We start from the raw sequence: 18,429 nt of genomic DNA on the forward strand, positions 1-18,429 counted from the left end.
GGTGTGCTCGAAGCCGAATAATTGACTTGGTTGACTATTTTGACAGAATCACTTATGTATATAATGTAGGAAATACTTTTGGCATTGTTCATTTGGATTCCAGCAACGCATTTGACTCGGGCCCTGATAAGAGGTGACTGTGTAAGCTGGAACATGTTGGGATCACAGGCATATTCCTTAGATGGATCACAGAATGGTCCATCAAATGGCTGCAGGATTGGAGACAGAGGATTGTGGTTAATGATATTGTTCATATTGGTGTAACGTCAGAAGTGAGGTCACCCAAGGATCGGTCCTTGGACCATTGTTGTTTCTGATTTTCATGAACGACCCTACGAAGAGGTAGACGGCGTTATGTAAACATTTGCTGACGATGTAAAGATTGGGAGACTCATTAATGATCAATGCTAAGCAGAATCCTTCAGGATGATTTGAACAGGCTTCACGCATGGTCAGAAAATGGAGTCTATGTTTTAATGCAGCAAAATGCATTTCTTACACTTTTGGAGCAGCATTCCCTTTAAGACTAAAGATATTACTTTTTTATAGGTCAAAGAATTCACTACTTGATATTAAAATTGATCTGTAGTTTACAGTTATCTTTTCTCTCTTAATGCCTCCATACTTTTGGTAAGATAATGTATATATTCATTTCTGTTAAATTAAATGGTAAATGACTCACCTTAAAATACAGATTCATACGAGTAGAAATTCCTATAAACATAAAATAAACCACGTTTCCAAAGAGTATTCTCTTTTTTTTTCGCATTAGTAGAAGGTTTGCATAATATGAAGCCATAAGATAACTTTTGCTACCAAACCTACTGACAACCTTCCCTATCGAATCTATTAGTAGGGAGTCATTAATCTCTAAATAAAGGCGTTAAATGCACGAAGTTGAAGGCATCAGCTGCAGAGCTATGAAATAACATTAGCCAATCCAATAGATAAGCCATAATGGTTTCTGTGATAAATAGGGCACGGGTGTTTTAAAAATCCATGCTCAGTTACTTAATTATTTGATCCTCCAAGAGAAAAAAAAAGAGAATAAAAAACAAGCTAGACATGGCTAAAACGTTTTAGAAATGAAAGCAAAGTGATAAATTCCTTCCAGGTGAATATTTACATCCGTTATTGAAGGATACACATCTGTTTCCTTTCTCAGGCATTCCACTCTTGTATAAACAGCAAAAAAAGGTCTTCAGGACTCCTTAAGTGTTCCAAGGTTTTTGTTGTTTGTTTCTTTTAATATCCCCTTCCGGTACTTTCTTTTGGAACCGTTCCAGATCCACCATGTCTCTAGAATCAGTGTGATGTTTTTCACCTGGGTTTTTTTTAATATCAGTTCTATATTTGCATACAACTCTATCTTCGGTAGGATGTCCAAACTCCTGAGGGGATAGTGTATGTAAGAATTCGTTCAAGTGCTAGTAGATGAATAAAACCTTTCCAGTCCTTCATAATCAAATCGAGTAAGTACAGCTTCTGAAAGAGAGGACATTTTGGAGTTTTTCTTATTGGCTAAAATATACAGACTACAAATATATTAGTTTAAGTTTTTCTATATTCATATAGCGCACTGTAACTAGAGCATTGTATGCACTCGTGTCCAAAAAGTTAAACGCATCACACTCTATCAATAATTCGATAAAATTCATGCCCCCTTTGTGGTTAAATCATTTGTCTCCCTCGTGTATTAAACTTTTTGCGAGTAGTGTAGTGATTCTTCTTTTGATTTGGCCTTCTCTTATATATAAAATGCATATTTTAAATTTATGTATATTGCATGTGCAAAGGTAAAGAAGGGTTTTTTCTTCTTCTTGTTTTTTCACATAAATCAATTCTGTTTTTAAAGAAAATAACAGTTCTTAAGACTGCTTTCTTATGAAAGTAGAAAGGCTGTGTTCTTGAAACAGCGCTACTTTTCCGTTGTCCACTTCCAGACTATTGCGTTCTTCCAGAGATCAGAGCACTGTGAAAATTCTTTCTTATCGAGCTATCTGTTAAAAGTGGGGCTTCGCTAAATCGATAAAAGTATATTCTGTGATAAAGAAACACCACTCATCTTTAAATTGGCGACTGTCCAGCTTTTCCAAGCCGACCCTTTGTAGAAGATATACACACGTGTGGGAAGGTTTCAAGCATGTTCACGTATAAACTACGATATTGAAAGAACAGGCTTTGATATCGATTTTGATAACAATCTGATATCTGTGATAAATCATAAAAGAATAAATAAAATTCACTTTATTTTTAAATCAAACAATACTTGAAAATAATAAGTATCAAGTAAAATAATTCAAATTTTATCGATAGCTGCCAAAAGAGTTAAAATGAATTAATATAATGTATATAACGAACTCTTCTTTTGACCTTTTTCTAAATGCCACATTAAAAAGACAGAATGTATGATTATAGGCAAGAAATTCTGTCTCCATATACTTGTATTAGTATTGTACGTATCCATGACATTTTTCACTTGGTATTATCACCATCCCCCATACAACGGGTGGAAAAGACCTAAGTTCAAATCCCATCAATGATGTGAGGAATTTTTATGGGTCTCTTTCACACTAGAAAACAGCAAATGGACCACAGAACATACTCAATTTTCATATATAATATGCACGGCGAAACATGGCTTAAGTTGCTGATGCTCCTAAAATCCTACAGCAACCAATCAATCATATTACCTTCACTACGAGTTGCCTTGGTATTGCAATACTCTAGATAAAACGCACTGTTCCTGTGAAGAAGTATATTACTGTTTTATTTAAGGCACTGTCCATACTCGAGTTTCGATTCTATTTGAAGACCACTTTCTAAGGTCTTCACATTACCTAAATGCTCACCAATGAGACTCCAGAGTCAGAACTGGAGTATGAGCAGTGGAAGCACTTTAAATAAAACAGCAATGTACTTCACTTCTCCACAGAAGCAGTGCATTTTATTTCTAGTAGTACAGTACCAACACAACTCATGACGAATGTGGACTGCAGAGCTTTCCAATAGCAACATTCCACTGGAATACATGACACGGTTACCGCAGTGGTAAAACGTGATCCTACTACTGTCCACCGCAAGTGTCTCTACCCCTAGATGGTTGTCATCAGAGGAAAACGAAATACTGGTATCATTTTATGTGGTCACAATTTTCACGTCTGTCCCTATTGATTATGCAGTGGAACGCGTAAAAGAAGTGATGAACAGGAACGAGCGAATGATGCTCGTTGGTTGTTTCAGACATAAAACTTTCTTTGTCTGTCACCAGTATAGCCTTTGATAACTAAATATATATATACAGATACAAAGTAGAAAGATTTACACTGGTCTTTCATGCGAATATTGCAGTCTGAAGAAATCCATGAGTGGAGTCTGGTTTAACATAAACTGCCCGTAGTGTGAGGCACTGCATGTCGGAGAGACATTATCTGTGCAGTGTAAATCCTGCTACTGGGTATTCCTCCAGACATCGTATAATTTCTCTGAAGCCATATAGGTTTATCGATATTATAATTTTTAAGTTATGTATTTTAGTTCTATCTGTTATTCAATGAACTTTGTAGCTTGGAACGAACTGCGTTTACAAATTACAGCTATGTGGCTGGTCATACAGCACTAGCGTGAGCTGTAACCAGTTTGACGTTACTTTTGGACAGCTGAGAGCAGAGAGAGAGAGAGAGAGAGAGAGAGAGAGAGAGAGAGAGAGAGAGAGAGAGAGAGATACTGAAACCGTGGTACAGCTAGAGAAATGTATGCTTCATTAAATCTAGTCAAAATTTCCATAAACAGCGAGTTACTGACGAGCAAAAACAATAGATTTAATTTCACATAATCATTATAAGTAATTATGCTGCTCGGCAAGGTGTATGGATAAAGTAAGGATGAAAGCAACAAGCGTCTCAAGGTACTCGACTTCCGTCCCTTACCAATGCTATAAAAGGGAAAGTTGCAACTCCTTCTCTTCCACAGCTTTTCGAAATTAGACATTAATTACATTTCTTCACAGCACATTAATCAAAGCAAAATATATAAACTAATAAAGACTGCCTCGTTATAATACTCATTCCTTAAGAAGAAGATTTTTTTTTCTATTCTTCAAGACTGTCTTGAAAGCAAGTTCAGTGTGGGAGATGTGACCCTTCGAAAAGAGGAAACGTAACCAATTACCTTTTACACCCTACTAAATTAGAAATTGATGGTATTGTTGTAATACCACTTTTATTGCCACCTGATTTGCAGATACCAAAATCGGAAATTGCACTCTGAATATCATATTCTGATTTATCACGTTAAATTATACCACTGCTGATTTTCATGTAAACATTTATGGAATAAAACTTTAAAAAATGCCTCATCAGGGAATCAAGAGATAAATCATCCCCTCAAAATTAAAAAATATATAATAATAATAAAAAATAGCGATATTCACTTTTGTGCATTTGTTGTTGAACATTTGGAATGCAGTATAAAACAAAATATTCTTGCTATAAAAATGATCAAAGATACATTCCGAAGCAGTAGTTGTTTTATAGAAGAACATCAAAAGAATCTGTGTCCATTATATTTCTAAATTATCTATCTAGAGGGAGGAATTCTGAACTAGGTAATTTTCCTGTTAGCTGAACAATGAGAAAAAATAAAATAATTTTTGAAGCGGATTCATTCTAAAGAACATAATTTGATGGTTGCCACTATTATTATTGGATAGCACCTCTGGAAGCCGAACACTACATTGGTTATATTCATTACACTGGCTATAATCCTGTCTAGACGGTGAACATTTATATCCCCATTTCTGGAACAATGGCAAATGCTACAAGGGCATTTGCTGTTCTAGTTTTTCAATGAATTAGCTTCACCAACGTTGTGACATTGCACTAATACTTTTTCGTCTAAATCTTAAAGGTTTAACAGTATCTGTTTACTACTACTGTTCCAGAATTTCATATATTCCTCGATCGATTTGCCAACACTAAAAATTCTATTGTTTCGAATACAAGGGAAAACTTAAGAAAAATAGTAAGATTCTTGTGTTTGTCAATTCCTAACAATTGCCTTCGTTCTTACAGACATCTTTTCCTTAATATAAAGTTATCGACCGAGTCGATATTGAATGGGACACTGTAGAACATTGGCTTACAGCCAATAGCTTTTGGAAAGAAATATGAATTGGGTACCATCAATCACTCACTATATTTAGGCGCTGACTAGGTAAAAAAAAAAAAGGTAAATATTTGTTCGATATATGAAAACACGCTAGAAATATTCAATATTTCGTGACGCACATCAATCAATGATTAGCGATATTAAATTTTATTCAAAATTATATCGATTCTAACTTACAAAGTGAGATTTAAAATATTGGTTAGTCAAATTTTATTTCTTAAGTTCTAAAATAAATTCGTAAAAAACTGTAAATGATTTTTATCTAAATCTCATTAATTTTATTAATTTATAAAATTATGAAATTTATCTTTTTTTTTTTAATTTTTGCGATATAAAAAGATTCATCGATCAATGGCAGGGCCCCTAGTGATGAAAACTTACAACAACACCATTATACAAAACGACAAGTTGCTTTACAATCATCGTTATTTTATAATAAATAATAAAAGTACAAATAATGAGATAAATATCAATCTGTAGCATTTTTCATAGTAGTATTGTATAATTTTAATCAAAAATCATTTATCCGCCATTTAAAACAGTATTTCTGGCGTCCTAATTATTTTGGAAAACTGTTATTAATCACTATTGAGCTTTTCTTATAGTGATTAATAACAGTTATTTTCCATTATTGATTTGCAAATTAATTATTTTATTCAATAACCTCCAGAATTTTGCGAAACATCAAAAGTATTACAGAAGGCATTTCCAGAATATAATTAATTGTTTTTTTTATTATGTTTTAAAGTAAAAAGACAAAATTATTCCACTTTCAGTAACCTTTTAAGAATTTCAACAGTTATCAACTCAATGAATCAAATGTCTCATTTCATAGTGCGCCACCTATATTTTCGCTTACAATTGTAATACTCTTCATAAAAATTATTTTCTTTTAATTGCAAAAGCACAAATAAATATATAGAAATACTGGTACACACACCTAAGATCTTTATTTTAAAAAAAAAATAATCAAAACTGATTACGTATTAGTATTCAGCATTATAATACTATAGTTAAAAGGATTTAAGTTGTTGTTGTTATATTTGGCGCAAGGGCTGCTTAGGCCATATTGCGCCTATCAGTGATATAGAAGTTACCAATGGTGACCGTTATGGAAACGATCATAGAATTTTATTCTTTTAAGAAAGCAGAATGGGATTAGCATCGTTGCCTATGATACGAGAGAATTTCAAAGATTCTTTTACATTTGGAAGAAAGCTGAATGAGAGTTGCCAAGCATGTTTCTATAGGGTCATTCAACAAGAATGTGAGCGGACAGTTGCAGTGCGTACATTGTGGAGAATCATTTCCTGTGAGGAGAAATAGTTGAATAAACTGACTGTGATGGATTCGTGCTCTGGCTGAGATTACTTCCTTTCTGTTTGCACGGAAACAAGAGGACCATAGCTGTGGTTCTGGTTTCATTTGAAATAGCTCATTATCCGTTTGAGCTTTCCATGGAAGTGTCCATTGCTCCTTACATATCCTTCGTATATTAGATTTCTAATCAACATACGGAACGCAAAAACATGAAGATGCTGGGTTAGGTGGATGTTTTGCAGCATAGTCTGCGCATTCATTTCCTGGTGTCCTAGAGTGACCTGGAAGGATGCAAGTAATATGTTTGTCAAATACAGTATACATCTTGTCCGAAGTTTGATTCTAGTTCTAAGAGTACGATCATAACTGAGTAGAGACCAGAGAACACCAACGGTAATAGATACATGGCCTTTAGGGTACAAATAAACGGCGTTTATTGTTTTCGTTAGGACTCCTATTTTTAATGGCGTTAAATATTTTGTGTGTCAATCAGTTCGTGAATGCGTACAAATATTTTAAAGATATTTTCAAGAAGGTATTAACAGAAATTATCCAACAAGCCTAATTTCAGTTTTGTGTGTTTTTTATTTTTGATATTTGGAACGATTACTTCAATGAGTTGTGGAAGACTGTGTACTAATTTCTGATAGATTTCTGATGGTATTGTGCTCTTTCACTCCTAGACTTTGTACTAATTTCTGATCGATTGCTGATGGTATTGTGCTCTTTCACTCATATAAAGCATTCGTCAGCAATTTTAACGTAGAGTATCGTCTTGGCACTGATCAAATTCTGCTTTCCATTTCATTTCAAAGATGCGCAAGTGGATTGGGATCAAACCTCTATGCTGGCCACTGGAAAATGTTCCGATGTTATTCACCTCGGGGTTAGGTGGTTGCATTGTTTTTTCTCCCGAAAACTCGGATTTGTCCTCCAGGAAAGAGCAAACCGACCGAGAATATATGCAATTACAGACACAATCCACTGACACCGCATAGACTTAGTTGTTTTGGCGCTTTAACACACATTCACATACATGAAGCTATTTTCTAGGGTGAGATGAGGTCATCAGTCTTCTCAAGGCGTGTCGGCTCCTATCGGTCAGTATTTTATGCCAACCTGGAAGTTTCTTGGACTTATTGTTACCTCTTGATTTACATTTTTAAAGCACGTTGCTAATTGTCTACTTGGGAATGTTTAACTCCAGATAAATAGCCGGTAGTGACATCTCCTCCACATGACTCCAACTATTATTACTTTCTGAAACTCTTGTAAAACTTTTCGTGCGCTCAAATTCGGTGTGCACGTTTTAAATAAATTCCGTGCCAACCGCAGATCATACATATTTTATTAGGAAGATGCATTTCCCCCAATTAAAGGGGTTTCTCTAAACACCCTTCTGACTGCAGATAGGATAGTTTGTATGAATTATTAGCAGATATAAACTGTATTTTATCCTATTTAAAGAATATTAAGGAAGTTTAAGTATATCATATTTTAAAGTACAAGTGCTGACAGGATATAGGCTGCCCGGATCTTAAAAAACATCGAAGGCGCCAGATTTACGCATGATGTTCCATTAATAACTTCCGAGCTCCAATTTCTTCTGTTTTACATACTCCCTTCACTGTATAATATTGTTACTATGTATTTGGAACTTAAATACGTAGTATTAAGCTTATGAATGCCTTTATCATTAAGTTCACCGTCCTCAAGCAGTTTCATGTAGAAATTATCACTAGTTTGTTGAACTCTGTGGCTGTGTGCAGCATCAAGAACAATCACCTACACTCCTAGATCAGATAGAGTGACTGCCCTACCATCGTAATATGAGTATAAAGTTTAAACAACACCTACACAAACCGTGTGAACCATTCTTGAGACGTGTTTAACAGAGCACTATACTCTTGAACTGGAGCTTCTTTTATTCGACTTATAAAGTCATAGATGATAATCGTTATATGTAAAATTCTCTTGGTCGAAGCAAAACCTTTTCAAATACTTGAATTCTACTGGATCGATTTTGTGCGAATCCTAAAGACTGTCACAATCGCCTTGTCATACTTAAACGTTCCCAGACAAACTTAATGGTACCGATCACAATGTTTAGAAAACAGCTGATTATGACCAATTGGGCCCATACCACTATCTATCACCACAAGTGCTGAAGATTTCCAAATGTATAAGTATTTTTGATGCATCCACCCATTTTTTTTTTTCTCACATTAGAACAGTTATCTTGGCAAGTCATTGCCAGAACATCAGCTTACAAAATCTATTAAAGAAATTTCTCATCCTTGCTCTAATCAGCAACCATTACCCACATCAGTTCCTTAGATTCATTACTCTGTTTTTAACCGATCCACAGTGACCAATTTGCTTGACAACACTGACATTATCTAATCTACATTAAAAAATAAATAAATAAAAACTGAGCTTGCTGTTACATTCATCATTCTGGAGGAGAGGCAACCTTCAAATCAGTAAAAACAGCTGCAACTCAAAGTGCTAGAATGTATTACCAAATTTACGGTATTTTGGTCCATTCCTCCTTAGACATAGCGGTCAATTCAGCTACTGATTGGGGCGTGTTGTTCTAACCCAAAACCCAAGTTCCAGTTAATCCCAATAGTATTCAGTGCGGTTAACATCGGTACCCTGAGCAGGCTAATGAAACTTTTATCAGCTAATGTCTTCGAGCTAAGTCACCACAGATTGTGCAACATACATCAGATGGTGCATTATCATGCTGAATCGGAAAAGGACCCTCCTGCATTCTACGCATTTATTTCTGTACATCTTTTGGGCCCATTACTTTATACTCCATTGTAAAAAACAGCTCTTGCCATGGACACAAACCATCTTACGACTATTTTGAATGGGTTTCATTCCTTCTTCACTCAAAAATCGTCTAACTGCTCTTATATCCATCTTGGTACAACTTTTCCTACACAACACTCATTGTATTTAATTTAAACAAAATAACTTTTGCTATTATCAGTCGAAAATACAGAGAACGTTGAATTTATCAATCAAAGTGGTTAACAAATTGTGATGTAGCCAATAAAGTTGAAGAATTTTGCTCCAACAAGCAACACGAACATGACGAATTAGGTCCATAGATAATCAAAATCATCGAAGTTACCAACAACAGTGGCATTTTTACTTTTCCCACTCCAAGGGAAAAATCAAATGGTTGAGGCTCACGCGATATAGCAGCTATTCATGTTCTTTCACCTTCTGAAAACATATCATTACCTTCACGACTCCTCCTCCAGCTTGACCATTGTCAAAACGAACAGTAGATAGAGAGAGTTTAGCTAGAAGGACCTAGTAGATAAACTCTTCACTGTGATTGGCTAATTAACGTTCCGCATTGTTTCACTCGATGAACAGAATGTTATTCAACTCGTAAAGAGGATTTATGGAACAGTTGGTTTCTAATAGATTTTATTCAACTCCTAACCCCCACATTCCCGAGGTTAATCTTAAACGGTAGCTGCATATAAATATAAATGCAGTAAGTTTCAAATAAATTTCTTTTTTTGTCACATTTACCAATTTTGTTTTCATCTTGGATTATTCCGCGATTCAATTAACCAAGAAAATTTATTTCCCAACCACCTAGAATAATGGAATCTACTTCATTATTAAAATTAAAAGATGCTATTGCAAATATTCACACTACCATTACAATGAGATTACATTTCTTTTCATTGTACAACTGTCATTATCAATGATCATTCAATATATACACTCATGAAACAAAATATTATTACCACCTACCTAATAGCCTGTTTGCTGACCTTTCACCATGATTACCGCTTGAACCTGGCGTGGCACCGACTCGTCAAGACCGTAAAAGGTGTCCTCAGGTATCCTGAACCAGCTGGACAATTGGACAGCTGGGCGAGCCACTAGCGTATGCTGCGTTCCACAACATCACACAAACGTTCGATGGGACTGATGACAGTGGAATTTGGCATCCAGGGGAGAACACGAAATATTTTGATATGATCCTCGAACCATTCCTGCTAAATAGGGGACTTGTGACACGACGTTCTGTCTTGTGATAGAGTCCAGTGGCTTCTGGATACACGGTCAGCATGTAAGGCAAAATTTGGTCCAAAATAATGCTGATTTAGGATTTGGTGGTGGGAACATCTCCCAAACCATGATATCACCACCGCCGTACTGTTTTCGTCCAACTTTCCAGACTGGTTTCAACCTCCTCACCGTGGAATATGCACCCGTCCACCGTCATGATGGAGCCTTGATTCTTCAAACTAGACGACTCTATTCCAGTCGTCCAATATTCAGGAACGGTGCACCCGTGCCCACTACGGGCAGAGGGCTCAATGATCTGTCAACATGTACACACGAACAGTTGCCTATTCAGTAGTTCTATCCTCAAAAACGTCCGCTGGATGCTGTGCTCGGAAATGTTTCTCTGTGCGCCCTGGTTGTAGTGTGCCATTAATTGAAGTACCGTGAGCCGTCTATTGTCCCCAACAGCATGGGCCAACTGTGATTGATCTCAACTGATCGAACAGTCGACAATGACTGCGGTTGTTGAAATCCTGGCCCCCGCCTTATTAGTTCCACAAATAATTTCCTGTTCAAACTGCGTCAAGCTCTTCCCTTTCCTTCACCCAGTTTCAGGATATAGCCAGTCCCCAAACTTTTTGATCATACCTCTTTAATATTAAAATAAACTTCGTAAAAAAAAAAAATAATAAATAAAATAAACACCTCCTCAGATGCAGTAGCTGTATTCCTGAGACAATATTGCTATATTCTAATGAATAAATTATGATAATTTGGCAGAACATGCAGTATTCTAATATAATAAATTCGATTTCATGATAACTCAAATAGAATTCGAGAAAGATTCAAATCCAATTGATACCGCCATTTTCCCCACATAATCAGTGGTCTTTATGATCACGAGGCAAACATTCCTTATTCATGAACGTTATTTGCTTCTGAACTGCATGAACCACTTTTGGCGTTCGGTATCTTATCTGACAGACGTTACCAACTGCGGCACACCACCAAAATATTCCACACAAAGTGTACTATGAATCCCATCTGCAGGCAAATCCTTGTGTACACCGCTGGATATCCTATCGCATATGCTGGCACTCTCTTTTTGTAAGACCATAATGGATTTGCGTGGCAAATATTCAACGCGTACGTTGAACGTGAGAGCGTTCTGTCCAAGAGATCAAAGATTTCTCCAAACTTAGACCTTCGATCCTGTGTGGGAAAAGACGTGACTCAACTGGAAATGGATGCTAAAGATGCTGCCAACGAAATACAACCTCACTTCTCCATTAATATAAAATTCCCAGACGTATTAAGGGAAATTGGGAGTTTTGCTCATCTAGCCAAACTACAGGGGATAATATTTAAATAACTTGAGTTATTATTAAACGTAATAATCGTAAATATTCCTACCTAACACTTTCATTTATTTATTTCGAAGTTTTATTGCTAATAAATAACTGACGGGGTGACATAAACTTTAGGAAGACCTCACCAGAGATACGTTCAACTGGATAACATAAATCACTTTTGAGCATGCTCGCTGGATATTACTTCGAAATTACCGGGCCATCTACACCAGCCATCAAAAAACTAAATTAAAATATAACAATAATCGTAAAATTTATTTCAGGTATGAAAACAGTCAGCCATATATAAAAAAATAAACTTTTTTCCAGTTGAATTATGAAAAGTAAACGTAATTTTTAAATCTATTCAATTTCTAGAATCTTCCCAAATACTCTCGCAAATGCGAAATATAAATTTTATTATATTAGTATACTGCAGCTCTAATGGAAAGAGGATGGACTGCTTTGGATGAGTTGGACAAACTCAACCAAGAAATGTTGAATTGAGCACACTGCCTTACCATTAATATCCGGACACCCCTCCATGGATTGGGAAACAGGTCCTATGCATGCAACACGTCACAGAACCTGCTATAAATATGCACACTGGGCTTCGAACAGACAATTGCAAAAGTGGACATGCAAGATGACACATTCAACAGAACTGATCACCTCAACAAATGCTAGACGCCGATTAACATCGTGTAAGGAGCGCGAATCCTGGACTGTAGAGCAGTGGAAAACAATAATATGGACAGACGAGTCGAAGTTCGTACTCTATCAGTCCGATGGTCGTTCTTGGGTGTGGCGAATGCCAGGGGAACAGTTCCTTCCTGATTGTATCCTCCCAACAATGAATTTTGGTAGAGGCAGTGTCATGGTATGGCGCTCCTTTCATGGTTTGGCTTGGGCCCATTAGTCGTTATCGAAAAAACCATGAATGCTGTGCAATACCAGGACAGCTTGGACAATTATGCACTTCCAACATTATGGCAATACTTCGGGAAAGGCCCATACCTATATCAGCAAGACAACGCGCCATGCCACGCTGCTCGGGTTAGAACAAAGTGGTTTGAGGACACGGGTGTGGAAAAGTTGGATTGGCCAGTCCATAATGCTGATCTGAACCCTATTGAGTATCTTTGGGATGTATTGAATCGCCGGGTACGTGCACGTCGAGATCGGCCAAAGAACAAGGCCGAACTGGTGCGTGCGTTAAAAGGCCGAGTGGAGTTATAAAAAGCTGGTTGAGAGTATACCGCGAAGATTGAAGACCGTCATAAAAGCAAAAGGTTTCAGCACAAATATTAAGACACAATAAAAGCTCTTTTTTTTTGTCTAAAATCGGGTGTCCGGTTATTAATAGTAGGGCAGTATATATACCAAAGCTGGTTTGTCTGTTGCTCATCTCACGGTAAGTAAATTATACAAAATCAACCAATAACTGTATTTTTTTCCTATAAAAAGTGGCACATTTACAGAATTATGGCAAGTAGGCAGAATTTTATAGAGGTAGTTACAGGCAAATCGACCTGTGAACTCTCTTTATGAAGATACATATGAGAAGACGAGTTGGTTCTCGGGTGGCCTTGATATGACAGGTTTTTATTATGAAACCTCATCGGGGTAGAGATTCGTAACCATCCAATTTGCAACACCTATGGAGAAGAAGTTGAGTCAACAAGGAGCCACGATCCCTTTGGCACGCTTTCGACATATCGTTGAGTTCCAGCCATTGCGAATATGGGCTGTTCTGTTGGGTAAAAAGCAACTTGCTCACTTTTAGATAAGTGGCCATAAATGACACCTGCTGATAGTATTAATGCCAATGGTTTGATTCAGTTTGAGCTGATTTCTAAGAACGCTCCATCCAGTTTTGGTTTTTTGTTTAATACTTTAAATAATAGTGTTTTAAAATACTAAATATTGGGTAGAGGTATGGGATGATACTGATACCAGCGGGCAGGAAGTTCAGCCGTTAAATAATCGCTTTAGATATATGGAGACAGAGATCTAGATTGCAGAGGGGACAACATGATTATGGAAAACATAAAGCCATTCAAAGAGACTCTACTGTTATTAAAATATACATTTATTTACTGCATAAAAATTGCGAGAAAAACACTTCTGTACAGAATCAAAAATCCTTAAATTTTTATATTTGAACATATTTGTGTTTGTGGTCGCCTGTGCTAGTAGCACAGAGGTTATAATCCCAGCGGGGTGGAAAATGTCCGGGGTCGAATCCAGTGAATAACGAGAGGAACTTTTAAGGCTTTTTGTACACCGTGGCTGTCATTCGGGCTCAGGCGTGGATGGCAAGTAATTTTTAATGGGAAACTCGGGTTTTTCGCCCAGCGAAACAATGAAATTGAACAGAGAACTTTTGTTGAAGTTTTGCAACTGTGTTGCAAAAGGTTGACAAGGTCCATTTCTTGGGTCATCGTCATTGGAGCATCGTCATGTCCGTCTCTTTGAACTACTTATACCATTCAAACACACTGGTACGACTTAACGGTTCCTCACCACAAACAACTTTTAACATTTCTTACTTTTCTGTTGCAGATTTTCCCAGTTTAAAGCAAAATTCGACATTCGTTCGTTGCTCCATTGCAAAATCGTGACAAGGAATGTTAACGCTACTAATGAAACCGGTTGTTACTTGTAACCTGTCAGCCTATTGGACAATCTGTGTACCACCATCTGTTAGAGGAAGTTTTAACTACAACATACCACTTCCGTTTATTTTCAAACTCATTGAACATGATCGCAATAGGACCAGTCCGGGAATTTTATTGCCACAACTTTATATGTTCCCCTTATAACTTTATCCTAGCTTCCTTGGTGCATCTTCTCCGTTGATTGTGTGTGCCCTGGCTAGCTCTTTCTGGTGGAAGCTCTTCCTGCTCTTTACTAACATCGCTCATATTTGGTCTGAAAAATATTCAGAATTTCGCTCAGCAACAACCGTCGTTTTGTCTTTGTGAAGTCCTTGTGAATCCATCCTCTTTATTTGACAAATAAATATGCAATCTTTCGCTTTTGCATCAGACAGCTTTGGAAATGTGTATAAGCTTAACGGCGCCATTTTGATGATCCAATGTTTAAGGGAATTGTTTGACCAGTCTCAGCTTGATATGTAGTAGCGGAAGCAAACTTTGTTTCTTAGAACCAAGAGATTTCTTTAATGTATTATGTGCGCCAGCTCCAACTGAATTCTAGCATACCATTCTCTTCTTTTGCAATACGAAGTCTGCCCTGTCCCAGAGGCAGAGAAATTGAGCAACTGTCCCCACAGATATCCAATTTATACTAGTCACAGTGCACAAGATTTATTTATTTATTTATTTATTTATGTGTTCTATATGTGGAACTCTTGCAATTTGGACCGGTAGTTCCACTGTTTAAAACGTAATGTCAGCAACTGTGCACTGGATTTAATTAGCATGTGTACCAAATTGTCCTGCTCACCAAATTTCCAAATCTGAAGCCGCTTATCGGGTAAATTGGTAGCTCATTGTGTGGTACTGGAACAGTGGAGGTTGTTATGTTGAGATACACTACAGATTATTATCGATCCACTGATATGTTAAACTTTGGTGATTCCACTATACAAAAGTAACAGTCGCCATGGTGGTTTTTGTGCGGCATACATTTACGAGTACCACGAAACCATCCCTTCTAATGTCGACCTGCAACTACCACAAATGAGTGCCCACAACTTGTCTTGATCAGCCCTGTACATTCGAATTAAGGAACCCTCCATCTACTAACAACGCTGACCATCGTAACAATCCTTCACATTATGTGTTACGAATGAAAACTAACCTTACCAAAACACTGCTATATTCAACTTAAGAGTTGTCTGGGGATTTTTTATAATTATAACTAAGCTGGTCAGTTTACGTATTGCTGTCACAGTTAGTAGTATTAACGCATTATTATATAAAATAAGCGGAAGGAATCTAGCTCTCACAAAGGATATGGTTGTTGTAGGGTTTTAGACACAGAAGGAACTTAGACTATATTACGCTGTATATAATATCTCTGTTAATTGCATGTGTTCTATGGTCGATTTGCTGTTTGCTGAACGAAAAATCCAAGCTTCCAGGAGGAAACCCCATGCTACCCTCGCCTGAGACTGACTTACTCAGCCACATTTTCAAAAAGACCCATAAAAGGTCCTCGCGTGATTCAGGAGATTCGAATTCAGGTCTTTTCCACCTTGTGTGGTGAGGACGGTGATTATACCAACCGTGCTACCCACGAGGGTGTATAGCAGACATTATTCATGAGATCTAGGGAATTCTTCTGTCGAATTTCGCTGCCATAGCTTTTACGAGGAGTTGAACGCACAGCTCTATCTTTGCGTGACCTTGGAGTAGAAGATGAGGGTCTCCTTTCCATGTATTTAATATTTCACGTTCATCGATAAAAGAAAAAAAAAAACTTTTTATCGAATTCGTCCAAAGATGAATAGCGTAAATCACGAGTAGGTTGACACTGATGGAATCCATATTGGTGATCAGATGAAAGGTTTGGAGATAGTTTAGGAGTTGTTTGGGGTTTATGGGTTTCTCCATTACTTTGAAAAGAGTAGCGCTAAATGCAATGAGAGGAAAATTGGACTGGACGAGACTTACACCCTTTTTAGGAACTCTCTGGATATGAGAAAATTTCCAAGCAGAAGGAAAGACTTTAACGACTAATATAAAGAAGTCTTTGCAAAGACTTCTTTACTTATATTACAAAAGAAAGAAAGGATTGAATCACACTGGTCTACTTCATGTCGATAATTTAACTGTTGGTGATTCTTCTCCGGTTACCGACAAACTCAATAGGTATTTTGCGTCTACATTCACACATGAGGAATTGTTTAGTAAAGGAGATGCTTGAAGTTTATAAAACTCTGACAGAGAGCTAAATGATTTTGAAATAAATGAGAGGAAAGCGGAGGAGAAATTATTGCAGCTAGACATAAAAACTGCGCCTGAGGTGGTAAGGGAACCCTTAGCCATAATTACGAGAGAATCTTTGGATCCAGGTGAGTTCCCTGTGGACTGGAGATGTGCGAATATATCTCCAATTCACAAAGGGGATCAAAGGTGCCACGAGTAATTACAGACCTCTTGGTTTAACTTATTTTTCAGATAAAATAATGGAGCCACTGGTAAAAGATGTAGTGCAGGATCATCTAGACAAGACTGCAACTATACAGCATGCAATTATGCATAGGATCATCTACACAACATGGGTTTGTTAAGGGGAAATCTGGTCTGACCAATTTGATTGGATAATACGGCGATTATCCCTTTGTACAATGCAACGGTTGGGCCGCATCTTGAATACTGCATGCACGTGTGGAGGCCTCATTTTAGGAAGGATGTGGATCTGCTGGAATGGGTGCAGAGAAGGGCAATGAGATTAGTGAAGGAAACAAAAGGGTGCTCTGACCTAGATGTGCTTTATCTCTCCAAATTGCAGATTCAGGAGACTAAGCACCTGCGAGGTTATCTGATTGACGTGTTTAAGTCTTTAAATAGATTGTGTAAGCTCAATGATGATGGCATTCTTCCTTTTACTCAGACTAGCCACAGGAGGGTGCATAACTTCAATATGAGGAAAGATGGTTGCAAGATAGATGTACGGAAGTTTGCTTTCAACCAGCAGGTGGTTGCACGTTGAAACAAACCTTCATGTGTTGTTGTGGAAGTGGGTAATTTGAATAAATTCAAGGAAGAAATGAACAAGAGAGGATGGACAGGTGATGTGGGAAGTTTTTTGGCTTGTGCTTAAAGCTTGGTTGGTTGTTGTTGGGTTTTAGACGCATCAGCCACTTAGGCCATATTGCGCCGTGTATAATATGTCTGTAAATTGCTAGTGTTCTGTGGTCGATTTGCCGTTTGCTGAACAAAAAAACCGCGTTTTCCGCAGAAAAGAAACCATATGCTAACCTCGCATGAGAGCAACAGCTACATTGTGAAAAAGGTCCATAAAAATTCTTCCAACACAGGTCTTTTCTACCCTGTGTGGCGATGATGATAATTATACCAACTATGCTGACCACAAGAGCGAGCTTTAGTGTAGGCAGAAAATTAAACTGAACATTTGGATACTGTAAGCCAATTGCGATATGCAATATTCTTACCTGGAAAAGTATATTTATAGCACATTTATCGGAAAACAAAGGTTTAGATGAAGGACGAGAATTTATGGTGGAGTGTGAAATAAAGGATTTCTTCCATACAAGAAAAATTTCACTGAAACGATTTCAGAAACATTGGGATCAAAAGATTTAAAAACAGTAATCCAAACGTAGAAAAGAAGAAGAAGAAGAGAAACCTCGTCATCCCATTTCGCATTTTTGCAACGCCAAACAACACGAGACTGAAAATGGCTATTGGAGAGAGCCACTTGGGAAGATGCCATCACCAAGTTGTGATCTTAAGTGCTTATAGGACTATAAATGGTAGTTCGTGAGAAAAAGATCGAGATTACTGGGTTTGTGGTTAGAACTGTCCGACATTCTGGTAGGTAAATGAAT

At 37.2% G+C, this 18,429-nt stretch overlaps 1 protein-coding gene across 1 annotated transcript in view; it reads left to right on the forward strand.

The window, feature by feature from the left end:
* The window catches only part of LOC150088802 (acetylcholine receptor subunit beta-like 1), an 88,066-nt gene that overhangs the window by 66,304 nt on the left and 3,333 nt on the right, over positions 1 to 18,429 (forward strand). The gene's annotated exons all lie outside the window — the stretch shown is intronic.

This window comes from Mastigoproctus giganteus, chromosome 3 (genome assembly GCF_048544385.1).
Source record: "Mastigoproctus giganteus isolate SK-2022 chromosome 3, ASM4854438v1, whole genome shotgun sequence".
In the NCBI taxonomy this organism is placed as follows: domain Eukaryota; kingdom Metazoa; phylum Arthropoda; class Arachnida; order Uropygi; family Thelyphonidae; genus Mastigoproctus; species Mastigoproctus giganteus.